We start from the raw sequence: 18920 nt of genomic DNA, 5'->3' as shown, positions 1-18920 counted from the left end.
CTCAGTGTATTATTTTCTCTCTGCTTTCTTGTTTTAAGAAACTCGCAGTTCATGTCTGCTTTCATTGTGACTCACAACCTCTTTCATCTGCGTGGACCCCATTAAACAGAAGACCTGGAGTTGCAGCGAGTGTTCTTATATTTTGCTCACAGCGGCACCTTCGACAGCAGTCTGGAAACACGTCAGCATCAATTTACTTCGGTTTGCATTGCCGGCTGGGAAGCCTTGGGTTGTACAGACACTATGGCACCACATCTTTCTTCAGTTATTTTCTCCCTCCTTTTCTTCCTCCTTCAGAATCTGAGGTTGATGACTATTTACACAGTGTAGTAATAAAATCTACAGGTATAGCTAACGCACTGTGAGAATGATTTCTTTGTCTGCTCCTTCACAATGTAGAAGGTCTTGTAAAGATTTTCTTACTCGTGCACTTAGATGACCCTCTGCCTGGCTTTCTTTTTTCTGTTTTGAGGAATGATAGAGCAGACTGACACAATATATTCATATATCTTATAATTTAATATTAATTCTTCTTTTTTAATATTAATCCGTTAATGACTTATTCATTGTAATTGCCCTCAGTTCTCCTCAGATCTTTTTAACTTTCCTTTTTTATTCTCCCGTTTCTCACTTTGTGTTACCTCCTCCTCCAGGCCCCCCACATCCCCAACTCCATTTCACTTTTGTTTTCTCATTCTCTTCTGCTCCTCCCTTGTCTCTCTTCTTTTTCCCTCCCACTGCAGTCAATGTAGATCAAACCTCGTCCTCTATGACAAACTTTAGGCAGATCAAGGACTAAACTGTTGACAAAAGGAGTTCTGAAAAGTTCACATTTAACTATAGCAACTAAATAAATTCCCAGGTATTTACACCAGATTTCTCCATTTAGCACCCTCTGAGACCTCAACCTGTTTATGCCCATTGGTCAGTAAACAAAGGAAGGAGAAATAAAGGGCTGCGCTACTCCAGAGGCTATTGCAATTTAATCCAAATAGGTTTAATAAACACTGGGTAGGCAGCAAAGCCAGAAATGATAAACAAACTGAAACTAAATTAAAGATATTGTGTTACAGCTTTATTTTTTCCCTCCATACAAGTACCAATACAATCCCTTCAGACATGATACCTAGACTCTAGCGTTTCCACCACAAACAGTCCTCTTAAATGTGGGTGGGGCTGTTGTCACTCACTGCTCTGTCCAGCACTCATATTATTTCCTCATTACCGGTGACACAGATGGAAGTCTGCACCTCGTTTATCGTCTACGCCTGTTGCACGCTGACATTTTCAGAACAAAATAAACAGGCTAGAGTGAGATTCTGTCTCGATGGGATGTTTAAAAATAGCAAGTTTGTGCATGTAGTCCCTCTAAGGCAAGTTCAGGGGTTTGGTGTTGCCAGAGCCCACAGGAACGACGCTCCACAACACTTTTTTTTTCTCAAAGTGAGGATTAGAATATATGTTGTCCACATAACCGGTCGAAGTTAATATATATATATATAAACGCTCCACTCATTACTGAAAGTGTATGTCATATAAAAACTAAAGTAATGGTCAAAGTTGTCACAGTGATATCTAAGGTGTGCTGATGGATTCACGTCGTCAACTCATGCATTACGTAACATTACAAGTTAACGTTCCACCTTAAAAGTCGCTGGCAGTTGGCCCAGTGAATGAAGTTATTTTTTTCTCAGACTACAGCTGCTGCAAGAAGCAGCAAAACATCCTTTCATTTTATAGTTACAGTTTACTAATAAAACTCTCCACAGTATGAACAGTGGTTACATGAGCCTTAAAACCAGCCACAACTCAGCCCTGAGCAGAGTGACCATCCACTATTGACCAATCAACAGACTACAGTGTTCACAGCTCCACCTTTTAGTAACAGATCTGTGTGCTAGGTACCCCAACAGAGGGGGGACCAAAGATGGGGACGGTACAGAACGGTTCCAGTGGTACCATCCACAACTTTTCAAAGTGGAAACGGGAAGAAAAGCGTACCAAATTAAACTGAACTGTACAGTAGTGCTCAGTCAAATCTCTAGAATTTCAGTACAAAGTTGTCTGGAGTCAAAGGCATAACTGGTGTTATACATTTTCACACAAATCTATTACAAAAATAAGTTTTATTCTCTTTTTTTCAGCCTTTTTTTCTGTTGAAAATGGGAATGATGCATGGTTGGTAGAGAGATTGAGTTTCAGTCTGCAATCAAACACGTAACGGAGCCTATACTGCTGCAATGTGAAAGCCAATTTAGCTGTCAGACTGTGTGAGTCTGAGAGGCCACTAAGGCCATTTACTCTTTTCCTCTTTAATGTTGACTCTAATGTCTGTTTGCCCCCAAGCCACATTCTTCCTATCCTTTTCAAATGTCAATTTCAACTTTTTTTTATTGGCAGACATAAATCACATTTCTTTGTTGAAGAAATGACATACTGCTTATATGAAAAGTGGAAATTATGACGACATACACGTCTCACTGCATATCTCTACCTCATGATTCCTCTCGCTCATATTTACAGATCTTCCCATCTGCATCTATTTAATTATTGCTTTAGCCTTTTCTGCAAACAACTCTCATCCTCTTTCCTTTTAATTCTTCTTTTCACCGTCTCCCATTCCCTTCCCCTCTCATTGAGTCATTTCAAGCACCACTCCTGTTGCTTAGTTACTTATGAGAAAACCAGATTGAGGAATCATCTGTAGCATCTGCTTAGCACGACTGGAAAACAATAAGAGTTCTGTGATGGATACTAGAAGCAGTTAGACGAAATACGCGCAACATAATGACAATTATAGTTTTACCTGGTTTCAAAGGAGAGCAGCACTTTTGTTTGTTTTATAATCACTAAAAACGTCATCTGACAGTAAGAATGATCACTTTGTGTTGGAAAGCGGTGGTGACATAAGGACCTGAATGAAAACACTTTTTAATTGGTCTTCAACACGTGTGACTTCAGGCAATGTAAAGAGGGGGATAAGTATGAGGTCAGAGTAGATAATTAGTCATCTACCAAGGATGAAGGTTTTGTTTCAACACTGGGGGGGTGACACATACAGTAACAAGCAAGAAAATTTGGAGCACGAAAAATGTCATTCCCTACATTCTGGATGAATATTTATGCACCAATTTATGGTGGAAATGTCTTCATTTATGTAAAGGAAAAAAAATTCAGGCACCAGGTGACGAATCCAAATATAAAAATATAATGAAATATATTTTACAGTAAGGCACTCAGGCATTCTGTATTGCTTTTTAAAATTGTATCCTCCTGTTGATCAAATATTCTCAATTAATGGTATCCCTGCTGAGTCAACACACATGTAGGCATGACCTTTTCTTCAGTCGTCATTCGGTTGGGGAAGTTATCTCTTTAAATGTGCATGTTGCACCTATTCACATCAATGACACATTAATTTACTTTAATTAATTCATAATTAATAAATTACATTAATTAATAATTTGGCTCATATGTTCCAAAGCTGTTTACTAGGGGATCAGTTGCAAATACCAAACATATCCAAGTGTGCATTTTCTGTCTAATAACTGTCTGTCAAGTTATTCTGAGACACTTGAAGACAACAAAGGCCCCAAAATTGAAAGAATGGGTAATGCAATGGTGGAAATAGCATCTTACGAATGTATGCTCAGTAGAATGAATGGGGATCAGGACAAAGAAGAATCTCCTTGGGGCCAGTTATGGACTCATATCAAAATGGAAGATAAGCCTACATAATTATGAGCTTGCTCTGTGACTATGTGACCCTGTAGAGTGATGTATGAGGACATATGTGTGACATATTTCTGTTTGTTAGTGTATTTTCTTCTCTTTCCTTCTTGACTTATTTGTTGATTTTTCTTCATGTACTGGAGTCCACCTCCATATTATAAAAAAAAATATGTGCCTTGTATTCTTGTATGCCTGGAAAATAATGTATGTATGCCATGTACCGAGCCTTACAAACTAATAAAAACTCGAATTATAATAGTTCATGTGTGTTGTCATACAGAGAGGGAATGGAAAACCTGGACAAGAAAAAAACTGTGTCAAGAATTTCTTAAAGTGTCTGATTTGTGCAGGCATGTTTTCTGGGTCATTTTAGAATCAGTAGACTCATTTTTTTTTTAAATTTTAATTTAAGTTTACTTATCTTTTTTTGGACACTGCGCATTTGTTTCTTCTTTACTTACGTAGCATAAACCTTTCTCAAGGCGCTCTCATTTGTTCGGTTAACGTTGTTTGTTGCTAGCTATTTCGGAACATTTTTAACAAGTTATGCTTTTAAAAAGTGATAGGGGCAAAATTGTCCATTCAGTGGCATAAGGAAGGTACATTGGGCCCCAGTGCACACTATTATTACAGGCCCTAGTGCTCGCTATCATGCATGTATTGTCTTGACACAAATAGAGACTTGACATTGGACAACATCAACATACATATTACCCAGCAATCATCGCTGCATATCTGACAAAAATATCAAAGAAAGTAAGAACTTAATGATTTAACTGTATTTTCTATAGTATATTCATAGACTTTATACGTATATAGAAAAACATATAATTTTGTTTTAGATAGCAATTGACTATTTAAACATGACGCATATGAGTTTGCCTTTTTGAGGACATAAATCAAATGGCACTTTTATTCAATTAATAATATTCTTTTTTTCCTCCCTCATTTATCTTTGAACACAGGTATATTTCCACAGTGGCAATCTGAATCACTTGCAATGGTGTCCCCAATGTCCTCAGCATCCCCAGAGTAAATGACACCTATGGGAGTATGGGCTGAAAAGATTGTCTTGCCATTGTGTGCTTATGTCATAAGGGTGAACACAGTGAATCGTTTATCAGTTACTTGATGAGGATGTTCATTGAGTTACATTATCACATTTATTTCCAGTGTTCCCTTATTCATTTCCACACAGAGCACACCTTCAGACATACCTACAGTTTTACATGAATCTCCTGGGAAGTAGTTGTGGGCACCTGTCACTGATCAAACCTTGTCTCTCTCTCTACCCTGTAGCAGATTCCACTCCACCAGCTATGCCAGTGGAGCATGTTTCAGTCTGTAACACTGCTTTTGAGAAATTATGCATCATGATGGTCGTATATGCTATCGAGGATGACAGCCTTTCTTATCTGCATACTATGTCTGACATCAGCAATGTCCCAATCTCTCTCTGCCATTTTCTTTTACATTCCCTCTTCCTTCCCTCCTCGCTGTGGTTTAATTTCTTCCCTTCAACTCCTGGCTGGATATCATTGCTTTATTTATCAATGTAGCCCTGAAACCCGTCTGTGCGAGCAGCCATGTGGGTATTCCGAAAGTACATGAGAAAAGTTTTCAATTAAAAAAAACGAAATAAGAGAAGTTTTCAAAGATAATGAAAATTCTCATTGTTTCTCTTTATTTAAAGAACAGAGCTCATAAATGTCTTATGAGCATCTGCCTTATCTTGGCAAGGCCTGAATAAGAACTGAGGGAGCTGGTAAATTATTTCTGATGTCTGCATAAGGAAAAGAGAGACTATGTAGCTTTATGAAGCAAATTAGGTCTGCATATTGTCAAGAACATCACAACACCGTTCCACATCAGTGCTGTGGGTTGCATTATGATAACATTTGTTTTGGCACTGATGTAAGGATATATATAGTGTGTGTGTGTAGTATGTTGTGTGTGTTGTAATTTGATTTAAATTAACCACAGTATTTAAATATTTAATATTTTATGCAATGTGTTGTACTGCTGCTGTATTAGTTTTGCTAAGTGAACTAAGAATGAAGGACAAAATGTGTTGTTAAGTAGTAAAGTATTATGTATTTATATAGTAAACGGGAAGCAAAAACAGTTCACGTACTGCATCTATGTTCTGGTTAGTGAACCCATGTTAAAATCCCATTGATGCCTACCTGAACAATATGGTTAAAGCATCAACACTGGAACACCATTATGGAGCTGGTTGTAATTTAATGACTATAATTTGTGCCTGTGCCCATGTTCTACTTTGGCGAGTCACAATAAATATGGCTGTGTCTACAGCAAGTGGCAGAAGGGCATGTGCCAGTAATGTTCATGCTGTGCAGAGTGCAGTTTTGGTGTCGAGGATGACCTGGCTTTGTACCTGCTTCCACAGCCTGCGCTCAAACCATGTCGAAAGCAAACGGTGCAATGTGCAGTCGTATCCTGTGCTGTTTCAACGATTCTACCAACAGATGCATGCACGCAGAGATCCCACTGAAAAACTAACCAACCTGTTTTATGAAGGACGTACTGTACTGGCCAACACAGATGCCTCAGAGAAGGCATCCTGTGGTGGATCTGCTCTAACATTTTTACAGAGCTGTGATGCAAAAACAAATGTTTTCACAGTATAGTAAAAGAGGTAGTTTGATCGGCCATACCTAATATATTCCTTTTGAACCTAACCCTGGCACCACCGATGGGCTGCCAATCTCTGTCTGGCTTTGAGTTAAAATCTGACAAAAATCCAATACCAAAAACTTTGCACTCACAAAGTGCTATGCACCATGCACCACTGGTTCATGGACCCATAAGTGTCCTGTTCACAAAATGGAGAGTCCTGTATTGTGAGGGAAATTATCAATACGCCATTCCTTTGCCAAACATCAGTATACAGCTCCTTTGATGACGCTAATGCAAGGTTCTGTATTTTTCTGTCTAAACCATGACACAATGCACCGAGCATCACCGCATGTGTTTCATTTTATTCCGGCTGTGAGAGAGCCTACAACAAAGACGTGTTTCATCACAAAGTCTGGTGGGAAAAGAAAGAGGGGGAAAGAGACAGACAACTACAGAGATGTTAGACACAGATAAGACGAAGAAATCTGGCAGACAGGTGATTACATTCCTAGTCATGTTCTCCAGTGACCTCTTATTGACCCTATCAAAGACACTAAGATATACAGACATAGCAAAGAAGGCAGGAGAAGGTAGCTGAAAAACTCTCTTCCTCTCTTTTTCATTCTCTTCTCTTTTAACCTCTGTTTCCCTTCTACTGTGTCTCTCTGTTTGGTCCTTTTCTTTTTCAGTCTCTTTCATAATTGAGAAAGGGGAAAAAACATTATTGTAGTTTCCGTAATGGAAAATGCTGCGTTCTCTTCACATAAAAGAGAAATGAAATGAAGAGAGGGTAAAAGACAAAGCCCCCTGCTTGACTTCTGTTTAGTATTTTATGTCAGTGAGGGATACTGAGGAAGGGCAGACCCAAACAGGGAAAGGAAAAAGTGAGGGTACATTTAAAATGAAAGCACCAGATATCTACAATAACTGATGGGTAGAAGCCTTTAACCCTTTTCCTTGCTTCCTAAAAAAAATTAAATCTTTGTCCCATATCAATTTGGCTGCTTAGCAAAACAGTGTCAGTGGACGTTCACTTCTGTGGGCTGTAATACAACTGTGTTTGGGTTTGTTCTTATTTAAAAATAACTGTGTTGTGATTGTATTTTTATTTTATCAACCGCTGTTTATTTAGGGAAAATTGACTGAGCATTAAGCTCTTTTACAGCAATGCCCTGAGTTCACTTTCAATGGGCTGGAAGGATATGGATATATAATAGCAACTGCAAAAAAGTGATGAAAAAAATCCATAAAAACAAATAAGTAGCAGCAGTGTCTATCAAGGATTATAAACAGCAATAATAAAAAAACAGTAAAAAGGCAGAAGAGTCTGCCATTAAAGACAGATACATAACGACACCAACACTAAAAACAGTAACATGTAGAAAATGTCATGCCTGTCAATTAACCAAAGCAGGAACACTGTAAAACAACCATATAATCTAGCAACATACTTGTATTTCTTCTTGTAACTTGTTCCATTTATTTGGAATACTATAAAAATACTAAAAGCTAATTTCCTGAGCTCTGTGCTGATCCGCGGGGTTTCAAGTGATAAAAATTCCTGTGAGCATGTGTGCTGAGAGATGGATTTGATTTTTAAAAGACAAGTGAGGTAGAAGGGTAGTTTTCCGAGCAACGCATTATAAACAAACGAGACATGTTTTTCTATCAGTGAGAGAACATCACCCCACATTCTGATACAGCTCACAGTGGTGAATTCTGAAACCATCCCCAGTAATAAAATGAAGAGAACTGTTGTAGACTGTACCAGGTAATTTTAGTGTGGACTGAACTGCACGTATAAACGAAATATCACCATAAATTGACTGTGGTTGTCTGATTTTATGTCAAAGCTCCTGCACTAGGATTATACCAATATAGTTAAAGAAATACAGAAGGTTGAATATTAAAAATATCACTATGCTGATAGCTAGGCAGCCAGTGTTAATGCTGATGTTAATACGATTGATGCGTGAAATTTAATATTACGAAATGAATAAAATGAGCAGTGGTGGAAAGTAACATTTACTCAAGTACAGTTTTGAAGTATTACTGCTTCACTTGAGTATTTCCATTTTAGGCAAATACTTCTAATCTACTGCATTTCACTGGAAACTGACAGCTGTAGTAGCTACTAGGGCATTAACAGAAAAGTCGATTTGTCAACGTGTCGACGTCAGTGGCACAAGTCGACACCCCCCGGGAGGAGTCGACAAGTCGTGTGTTTTTTCCCTCTCTCTCTTTGTGTGTGCTTGTGTACGGAATGGAATCGCTGCCTCTGATTGGCTTACGCTGATACTTTATCCTTGACTAAGTGAACATACTCGGGCGTACTGTAAGCGGAGCAGACTCCGCGAGGAATGTCCACAGTCATTCGGGCTTTCATAGTCGAGCGCATTTCCACGTTGTAGTTTCCTGTAAAAATGTCCGTGAAAAATCCCCGCGATGTGAAAAATACATGCCGAGCAGTCACTGGTGCGCGGAGCGGTGTCCACGCGGTCGTAAAATCTGAGCTTTGCGCGCACAGGGCTTGCGGACGTCCCCTTTGAGTCCGCGCGGACCTCCGCAGAGTCCGTTCCGCATATGTTCCGCCCGAGTATGTTCGGGCCTTGACAGACACATATCACATGTGTGGAGATACTTCACTTTCCTCCGCCGTGTCAATGTGATGACGTCACCAAATGACTTGTCGACTCGACTTCGACTTTATTGACAGATAAGTCGACCTGAAAAAAATCAAAGTCGTTAATGTCCTAGTAGCTACATTGCAGATTAAGAATTTAAAACACAAATTATAAATTACAAAACAAACAAAAAGCAGTATCTACATGAGGCCCCTTGTAGGTTTAAGATGTTCTGTCTGTGAGCTGTAAGCAGTGATTTCCCCTCTAAACCTCTCAGACAGTTTCATTTCAGGTCAAAAGAGGTGAAATGATTAATATTTCATACAAAGCTAGTCTTAGAGCAAAGGAAATTTTGTGCAGTTGCCCTTAACCCTTTGAGACCTGTATCAACATCAGTTTCCTTGTGATGCATTCAGACGCATTTCACAAGCATGTAAGCCTGTGAAACCTGAGCAAATCATTGCATTTTTTTTTTTTTTTTTTTTTTTTTTTAAACACAGAAAAATAAAATGACAATGAGCAAGAAAATGGCAAATCAATTATTAACCAATCAATTATTAAAAATCGAGAAAAACAGAAAATTCTTAGAAAATTATTTTTCAAAAAATAGGGAAAAATGTCCAGATAACCAGGATAAGCGGTTATAGAAAATAAATGTATAAATGTCCAGAAAACTATATGATTAATATAGGAATATACTCAAATGTATGGAATATATACATGTATGTGTTTTTCAGATTTTTTGCCCTTTTGCCCCAAGTAATCTTTTTGTAACTTACTTTTTTTTTGTTGTTTTTTAAAGAAATCAAGACAATGTGCTCAGGTTTCAGCAGATTAAAGTGAGGGATCTGTTTATGTCTTCCACCAAGGCTTGTGAATGGCTTACTCACTTTGGGGGCCTCACATCAGTATGTGTTATACATACAATTAACCTATCAAGAAAACTTCTTAACCCTTCACAAAATAAACCTTCAATACTAAGGACAATACAATATGTTCCTCTATTTCATTTGAGTGAATTCCTTCACAGGAAAAGTGTGTCCTCCTGGAATTAGCTGAGCTGCTAAATATAATGATCTAAATGGATTGTTGTGATCAGTGATGAGCCACAGATAGTATCTGGCTTCTGAGAATGATGAAACAATCTGAAGCTGCTTGTACCATTTGTCATCAAAAGTCAAGTAAGGCAGATCAAGCTGGCTCTACTCATGGCTATCACACTTGATGCCAATGACAAGCGCCAGCAGCACCTAGCCTGTATGTTGGCAAAGCAGGTAGCCGACAACACCTCATCAGGTCCCATTAATGTCCTGCCAAGGCAGATGAAGGGAGAGACTTACCAGCCATTGGCACTGGTGATAGCGCTGCATGGGTACATTCACTGAACAGCCTCCGAGGTCAGTTAGGATGATGCTTCCATGGAAATATTAGCTTTAATAAGAGCTCCTCTGAACCTATAATTTTAGATACAAGCAACACATTTAAAATTTAAATGTCATAATCTAAACTCTGGCTGTTTGTGTGGGAAAATGTAAAATAAGAAGCTTTGGTTTGGTTTGGGAAGACAGCCCACAGAATGTTGGCGCCTGTCCCTGCTGGACATTGCTGCCTGAAACTAAAGTATTTGCATTTAAAAGCTGCATTTGCTTAGAATAAAAAAAAACAGGAAACAAAGCACATTCTTATTCAAAGCCTGGAGGTGTTGTATTTGACTTAACATTTGATTTCACAACTTTTTTGCTCCTTCCTGCTTTGTCCTGGAGGGAGAAAAGCTGTTCTGTTAGGCTGACACCTGTTCAAAAACTTGAAGGTATTGGGCTTTTTTTTAGTTAATCTTTGTTCTGTTTCCTGTTTACTTTTCTGTAGACTGTTTGTTCCCTTTTGCAACATACTCGCTAAGGTGTTGCGGTAGCTTATACATGATGGTGTATGCCGTATATAAATATGTATAATAAAAGAAGAGCAATATACTGCATGTGGAGCTTCACACCAAAGATTTCAGTCAACAGTAAGTTATTAAATAATACAGCTGGTTGGTAACTGTGACATAAGTCAGCTGATATATTAATAGTAAGTAAGTAAGATACACATTTATCAATGTATGATATTCTGATGAATCTCAGAGAGCTATCTGAGAGAAGTATGGCTTTTCCACATGAGGAATGAACTTAACTTTTTTCCTTCATAAAGGTCGTGGCATCCTCTGGATCCTCTGGATATTACAACTCCTACCCAACATGGATACAACATCATAGTTGAACCATGAAATGACCTATAAGTATCCTCAGCAACTGTCAAAATACCCCAGCAACAGCAGGGTGCAGAGCAGGACCTCACAAAAGTTGGCATTATGTGAAAGAGGGACTGCTTATCTTTGCTATGCTTAGGATTTCCACCCAGGGCAGCTGGCAAAGGCAGGAGCCCAGCTCAACTGATATGAGATAGTGGTGCTGAAAGAGCATGTACTCTACCATTCCTGCCTCACTCTGCCAACGGCATTCCCTTTAGACTACAGTCACTATCCATTGCATAACAACCCAAAAAAGCATGCACATAAACCAGAAACATCCAACCATATGTCTTAAGGCCACAGCACAAACATGCTGTCGCTCCTTGGATTAAAGTGCATAACATGTTCTCATTTTTGGCTGTCAAGGACATTTTTCTCCCACTGTGTACCAACTACTAACTCAACAAAGTCCTCCCAATATCTGCTGCTATAAGACGACAGCTGTTACAATATGTGCATTACAGTCTGACACATTGTAAATGAAATCTACTTCACAAGGCAATGACTCTTTCTTCCTATTTGTCACAAAAATACAGGCTTGTACATTTTTCCTCCATGATACAAGGTAGTGATATTTTTGAGGATTTATTTCCTTTTAAAAAAAATACTCCGCTAACCTTTTTGCTGCCACATACAGTAATGCCTAAAACATAGAGCAGCAGCACTGTAATGACAGGATCGACATAAATAAACACAGCACTTGGCCTCTTGGACCTTTATTCTAAAAACATCCAGATGTTTCATCCCAGGAAGCATTACTGTAGGTACAACTGTAGGTCATTGCACCGCATGCAATGACAAGCTTGATCGTACGTGTTGGTGCAAGTTGACAATGCCAACAGAAACGACAGACAACAAAGCCATCACACTGTTCATTTGTATTTTCACACATCACACCAAATTCAACAGCAAAAGCCCAGTATTGGTTATCACACTTTACTTCCTGATAAGGATGGGAGGATATATATCGCAGACTGTGATACAAAAATTACAATACACTCACAATACACTGACTGTGGTGATTTTCCATTGTTGAAATAATTATGAATATTGTGTCCAGCAGCATTCAAAGACACTGGTGAGCAACCAGCAACAAATGAGACTCTGCAAAGACAGGCTGCATAGCCACCAACCCCCCAAAACACAAAGATTTAAGATAGTTTTATTTTCACTAAAACTAGAGTTACTGCCTTGCCGTTGTATGCCTCTTTAACCTAGTGAAGTTTACATTCATGTCTTTTCAGCTGCATATGTAGCCATGACTGTTGACAATGCTTCAAATATCTATGTTGCTGCAAAGAAGCTACAAATTCAAAAGCATGGTCACTTCATACACTTGTTCAACCCAGTGGCACACAAAATCCATACAATCAGAGTTTCAAGATTGACACTCAAGATTAACGTCACCAATTCAGTGTCCGACCAACTATCTTACTAACTATCTAACTAACTGTTCCTGAGTTTTGATGTTGAGTAATGGCCAGAAAAGTGTTTTTGCAGAACATTATGATGTCAAAGTGAAGCTGACCTTTGACTTTTTGAAATAAAATGTCATCACTTCATCATTTTATCCTTTTAGACATTTATGTAAAACTTTGGTCAAAATTAGCATATGGATTCTTGAGTTATAGCCAAAACATGTTTTTTGAGGTCACAGTGACCTTGACGTTTGACCACCAAATTCAAATCAGTTCATCCTTGACTCCAAGTGGACCATGTGCCAAATTTGAGAAAATTCCCTCAAGGCCTTCTTAAGATATTGCTGGCAATTTTCGAATATTCACAAGAATAAAACAGATGCAAGGTCACAATGACCTTGACCTCTGACCGGCAAAATCTAATATGTACATCACTAAGTCCGACTGAATGTTTCTGCCAAATTTGAAGAAATTCAGTGAGTTGTTCTTGAAATAACTGGTTCACAAGAATAAAAGGGATCAGATCACAGTGACCTTGACCTTTGACCACCAAAATCTAATCAGTTCATTATTAAATGTATATATGATGTTTGCTGCTGCAATTCTGGAGTTGCCAAACTGTTTTTCATTGTTTTCTTCTGGAGCAATGACAATACATTTCTATTTTATTCTATTCTATTATTGAGTCCAATGGATGTTTGTGCCAAATTTGAAGAAATTCTCTCAGACGGACAACCCGAAAAACAAAATGCTTTCGGCCATGGCTACTGCAGGTATAGAGGCAACAACATGTGGAAGATCCATGAGTGATGGAAGACAAACATTTGTTTCTTCATAAAATGAAAGGTAAAGCGTCTTTCCTGTGTTTTTTAGTGCCATTAAAATAGTTTTAAGCATATTTTGATGATTAACTGGATGATATTGTGAATCACAACTATTGTGGCCAAGACAATTACAACATTACATTTTTACATTGTCCCATGCCTACTGCCTGGTCTGTCTTTTAAATGTTATAATATCTGATGAAAATAAAAAGCCGCATCTGTGCAAATCATGAATCTGCATGTATCTTATAACTCTATTACACAGTATACCAAAAGGGATACTCTTCCTAGCGATTATGAGATAAATGTTTGAGGTGAACCGACATTGTTATGCATATACTTCTGTGCACACAAGAATAGTTTTATAACATAAATAGCACCACACCCCTCATATCATTGGCAAAGTGGAGTCATTTTCTGCCTGAAGCATGGGATGGAAGGTCATTACCACTATTAACTGTTAATTCTTGTCAAAATGACAATGTGTCAAGTTCAAACTGCTGCATCAACATCTCTCTGACAACTGGGATGAAATGTGAATGAGGGCAAATCAAATAAACCTGATGGGATTAGCAGAGCTTTTAAACATTATTTCAAATGAGCAGACTGCATAATTAGCTGCTGTTTAGACACTTCCCACTGGAATGCATAATGCTGGCTCACTTCTCACATTTTGTCTAACCTCTTGCTTCTACTGTTTCTCTCTCATAAGGCTACATTTCAGCAGTGCTGTAATTTTCCCCCTTAGGAAACTAAGGCCCATTACACATTACACAGCAGTTCCCTTGCATTCTGCCTCTATTCACAGACATAGGCTCCATGCGCACACACACATACCAAAACATACTGCACATAGGTACAGGTAGGTACACTATAGGTACACTTTCATAATACATCCACGGCACGTCAACACATGCAAGCATGCTCAAATTTGAACATACTGTACAGATTGTGCACCGAGGTGACCCTTATATCACACATACAGTACGAGAGCATACATACACGCCTGATTTGGTTTGACTGCACAGTAATGCTCAAGGGTTAGAGGGCTATCCAGTGTGCATAACCCTCGGCGACTACATGTAGATGGAAAAATAAGACTGTCTGTTCTCATATTCTGCTTCTCTGCTGAGCTGCACAGCCAGACAGGATGGCCCTGGTAAGGAGTGGAGTGTCTGTTTGTGTATGTGTGCATAAAAAGCTGACGGCCTTGGTCTACAACTTCTAGTGTGTACTGTACATCTGATGCACATACATTCAGACAGATGCAAATACATAACATCTGCAGTACTGCTATCAATGTCATGAAACCACAATTGAAATTTTATTTATTACCTTTATCACATTTGTTTGGCCATCGGGAGGTTCAGGAGGAATCCTTGACGGCTTGTCCACTCCAGGCTGAACCCGCCAATAGTAATAAAGGTTTTATTTTTCAATTTCTGCAATCAGTAGTCTAGTTAGTACTTAGTCCTCAGCCTTGGCATGAGCTAGCCTGGACCTCGCAGCAGCAGACTGCACAGACCGGAACACTGCCCATCAGACTGGGCCAATCTATTACTTTCAATACTGAGTGGGGATATGAGCAGCCCCTCCAAATTTGGGCTGACCCTCATTTTTGTTTCAATCTGACTGGCTCAGTCATTTTCAGAGTAAAGCGTATTTGTGGTAAATGTAATTAGCAAGAATGGAAAAAAGATGGAAGACAGGAGATGAAAAGAACTGTGTGGTGCAGAAAAATTACAAGCTAAAAAGCAAAAAAAAATGTTAGTGCAAGAAGCAGCTACATGCCCCAAACTGACTGATCTTTTCTGTGGTGAAAGGGCCAAGGTAGTCGTGGCCACTGTTTGCCAAGCTACTGATGACTGCTGGACTGGTCCAATGCTTGGTGTTGTGAGGTAGGAAGGTCTCTATTTGTATGGGGGTTGGAGAAGGTATAGGCCTGTATATCTTGGAAGTTGATTGTTATTGACTCTAAATATTTGCTTTGAATTTGATAATAATATGCTTGTTTTTAATATCCTTTTTATTACACACACAAACACACTCTGTTTTTTAGGGACCACATTACCGCTTTTGATTATACACTGAAAACCACTGAGTGGGAAAATATACATGTATCTATCAGCATTTGTAACTATTTTAGCACTCTATTGACCGACTATACACAATGTAGTAAAGATGTTAGCTGCCACACCAAGCCGTGCCAGAAATTGACCTTCTCTGGAGTAGGTCCAAAAGCCGGGCCACCCGCCCTCAAGTGGGTAGCAGTGACATCTCGCTGACCGCAGTCAGCCCCTGACGACCCGTTCTCCCCCTAAACAAGCGTGTGTGTGTTGCGAGGCTCTACTCACCTCTGTCTGCAGGAGACTAGAGAGACAGCCATCATCAATGATACTAATTTCATCTTTGATTTCCTGCTGTGAAAAATGTCCAACTGTCTGCCATCAAAAAGTTATTTGTTGCACAAACACAAAACAAATACAGAGAAAAAACTTCAATAATGATAATATATTTAAAACTAGAGGGGCACTCAAAGAGTGCAGATCTCTGCTATGGCCAAATGGCCTCATCTTGCAATGTTAAAGTTGCAGGTTTACTGCAGACAGTCTTACTTGCATAGCTTCTAACTAAATCTCTGTGGTTTGGAGTTTAGTTTCTCTCCTGCGTCCTGTTTTTACTTTAGATACCTGCTTTATCTTAAGTATTAGTTGTGTGATGTTGCTGCTCGAAAACTCGACATTTCCTTATTTTGCTGTTTCACAATAAAAGTTTATACATAATAAAATAATGTGGGACTTTTATTGTGAAGAATCTATAGGTAATGTGTTATCACTGAATTAGCGGAATTTGTTAGCAGCTTTTCTTCAATAAATACTGCAGGGAGGAAAGTGAAAGCATAAACAGCCACAGTGAGATGTTGATGAAGAGCTGCAGACAACAGGCTCTTACTGCACCTCTGCAAACAGCTCACCTCCAACAGGTAAACTTCTTTTACCTGCCCTGCTGTGGAAAAACACATGCAGCAAAAATAACAGGGGACTTAAGCCATGGAGCAGCCCGCTGCTTTTAAATGTCATCACTCAAGACCAGCCATCATCAGTTTAAGACACAGCTTCAAGAAGGTAGCCCTGTTGTAATGGAAATGCAAAACCCTGCTGTGCTGGGCTGACGGCCCAAACCAAGTCAAGCCAAGCCAGCCTGTGACTGTCAAAAAGAGGTACTAGGCTTGCTCATGTAGTGACATGCTTACAATCTGGGGAGGCAGATGTCAACAAGACATCCTGAAGTGTCCTAAAGGTCTTCAGCATCATTAGATTCTATTCATACAACATAAACTGTATTAGTGTTCAAATCACTGCCAAACAAATTACAGAAAAGGCCTCTCCATCTCAAAGTCACTAGCTGAATTTCAGTATGTCACTGATAACAGCATTCAGACATTTATGAGACACATGTCAAATTTCCTTTGAGAACAACTATAGGATTAGATGTTTCCATAATGCCATAGTAAGCCTTGATGTACTGCTCCTGCCTATATTGTACAACCTTGATATTACACTGAACCAGGTCATACTTTGTTGACATAATGTAGTAATCCACCTGCAGCCCTCGCGCATGCACGGAAATCCAATTAAACAAAAATTCATGACACAGTACACAAAAATGTTCATACTATTACTACAGTACAACCAGCTGTAAAAAGGAGTTGGAAACATACATGCATTAATTTCGCAGCTCTCTTTTGTTGGCGAAAGTCAATTCCATTTTAGTGCTGTGTGTTGACTTTAGACTCTTGCTGCCTTGTAGCCACAACACATACTAATCCACTCTTGCTCTCCCTCTCACCACTAAACCTTTCCTGAATTACAGCATTGTCCTACTGTGCATGTCCTGTTCTAAGCTCTGCTAACTCCCCTCAGTGTGAGTGTGTGTGTATGTGTGTGTGCGTGCATAAAAGAGAGAGAGAGAACGTGCACCATAGTTTTTGGATAATGGCAGATAGACGATTTGGGAATGGAACACAAATCAGAGTGACCTTTCCCTACAAGCATTTATGTGCATACACAGAAAACCGCCTACTCATACTCCCTCCATGCACACGCTTACACACAAACACACACACGTACACACAGAAACGCACACACACAGGTCACCGGAAATCAGTGGAATTAATAGGACCAAAAACAACAATATCCTGACGATTAGAGCTGGGACCTTCAGACTAAAGAGGATTTGCAGCTTAACTTTTTAAGATTTAGCTACAAGACTTATGCTCAGGACCACAGTGTAATTGAATAAGACATTTGCATAAGGATTACCAGTACCCAGTTCTAATTCTTTTTATTTAATACCGCAAAGAGATATTTTCAGTCAAGTGAATAATGGTTACAAATAACAAAGGTAAAATAAGCACACACTCTATCTCTCCCCTCTCGTTGCCATGTGCTTTGAAGGGTGAACAGAGTAAGCAAAATAAAGAGATTCAAATTACACTCATTCAAACATAGCCTCATGACTTATAGCCCTAGATGCAACTGCATTAGTGGTGACTCTACTTGGTGCATATAATGTAAAAATTTCAGGGGTCCCATTTCTTTTTAAACCATGACTACACATTGCCTCAAGTTCACTGCTTTTCCTGAAGCTATAAAACAAAGGCAAGGCTACATTTTGCACAGCAGTATCCTATAACTTGTCATTTTATTGAGACTATCCAGCATGAACAGGGACGTGCTGTAGGGTGGCAGAATTGTGGGAACAATAAAGGGGCCCTACAAACAGTTAAATGCAACTGCAATAATGAAATACAGGTTTGAGGAAACCCGAGGGGAAAGAACTACAGACCTACCCCCTGTTAAACAAAAGATATCTAATGTTAGAAACTTTTTTTAAGAGTAGAAAAGGTTTACTGTATGTGCATGTTTCTTCTTTTTATCTTTCACTTTTGCATTTATTGAGAAAGCATTAAATCGTTGAACATTTGGCTTTATGACACACTGTGTTTTACATTGTTACAGTTGTGAAATCTCATACAAGACATAGTCACCTACGCCAAGAAGGCTATGTTCTTCGTTTTATTGTTTGTCTGTTTGTCAGCAGGATTATGGAAAAACTACAGGCGCAGTTTTTAACAAAACTTGGTGAAAAGGTGTGGGCCAAGGAAGAACCTGTTACATTTCGGAGCACATCTTTTAGGCAGATGCATAAATTAATTTTCACTCTGAATGCACAACATTCACAGTTTGGGCCAGGATTGCACATAGCTCTCATCTCAGGCAACACAAGTAAACACAGAGGTGGCTGAGCCAAAATGGTGGCGGCTAGCAGTGCTAACAGTGTTAATGGGGAATCGCTTATTGGAGGGCTCCATAGTATATCGAAAATTTGA

The 18920-nt window shown here is 39.1% G+C and overlaps 1 protein-coding gene across 1 annotated transcript in view; it reads right to left on the bottom strand.

Annotated features, from left to right (window-relative positions):
- Window positions 1-18920, bottom strand: part of grid2 (glutamate receptor, ionotropic, delta 2) — a 703051-nt gene that overhangs the window by 666208 nt on the left and 17923 nt on the right. The gene's annotated exons all lie outside the window — the stretch shown is intronic.

Source organism: Epinephelus moara, chromosome 8 (assembly GCF_006386435.1).
Source record: "Epinephelus moara isolate mb chromosome 8, YSFRI_EMoa_1.0, whole genome shotgun sequence".
Taxonomy (NCBI): domain Eukaryota; kingdom Metazoa; phylum Chordata; class Actinopteri; order Perciformes; family Serranidae; genus Epinephelus; species Epinephelus moara.
This window is presented reverse-complemented; position numbering and strand designations above follow the sequence as displayed.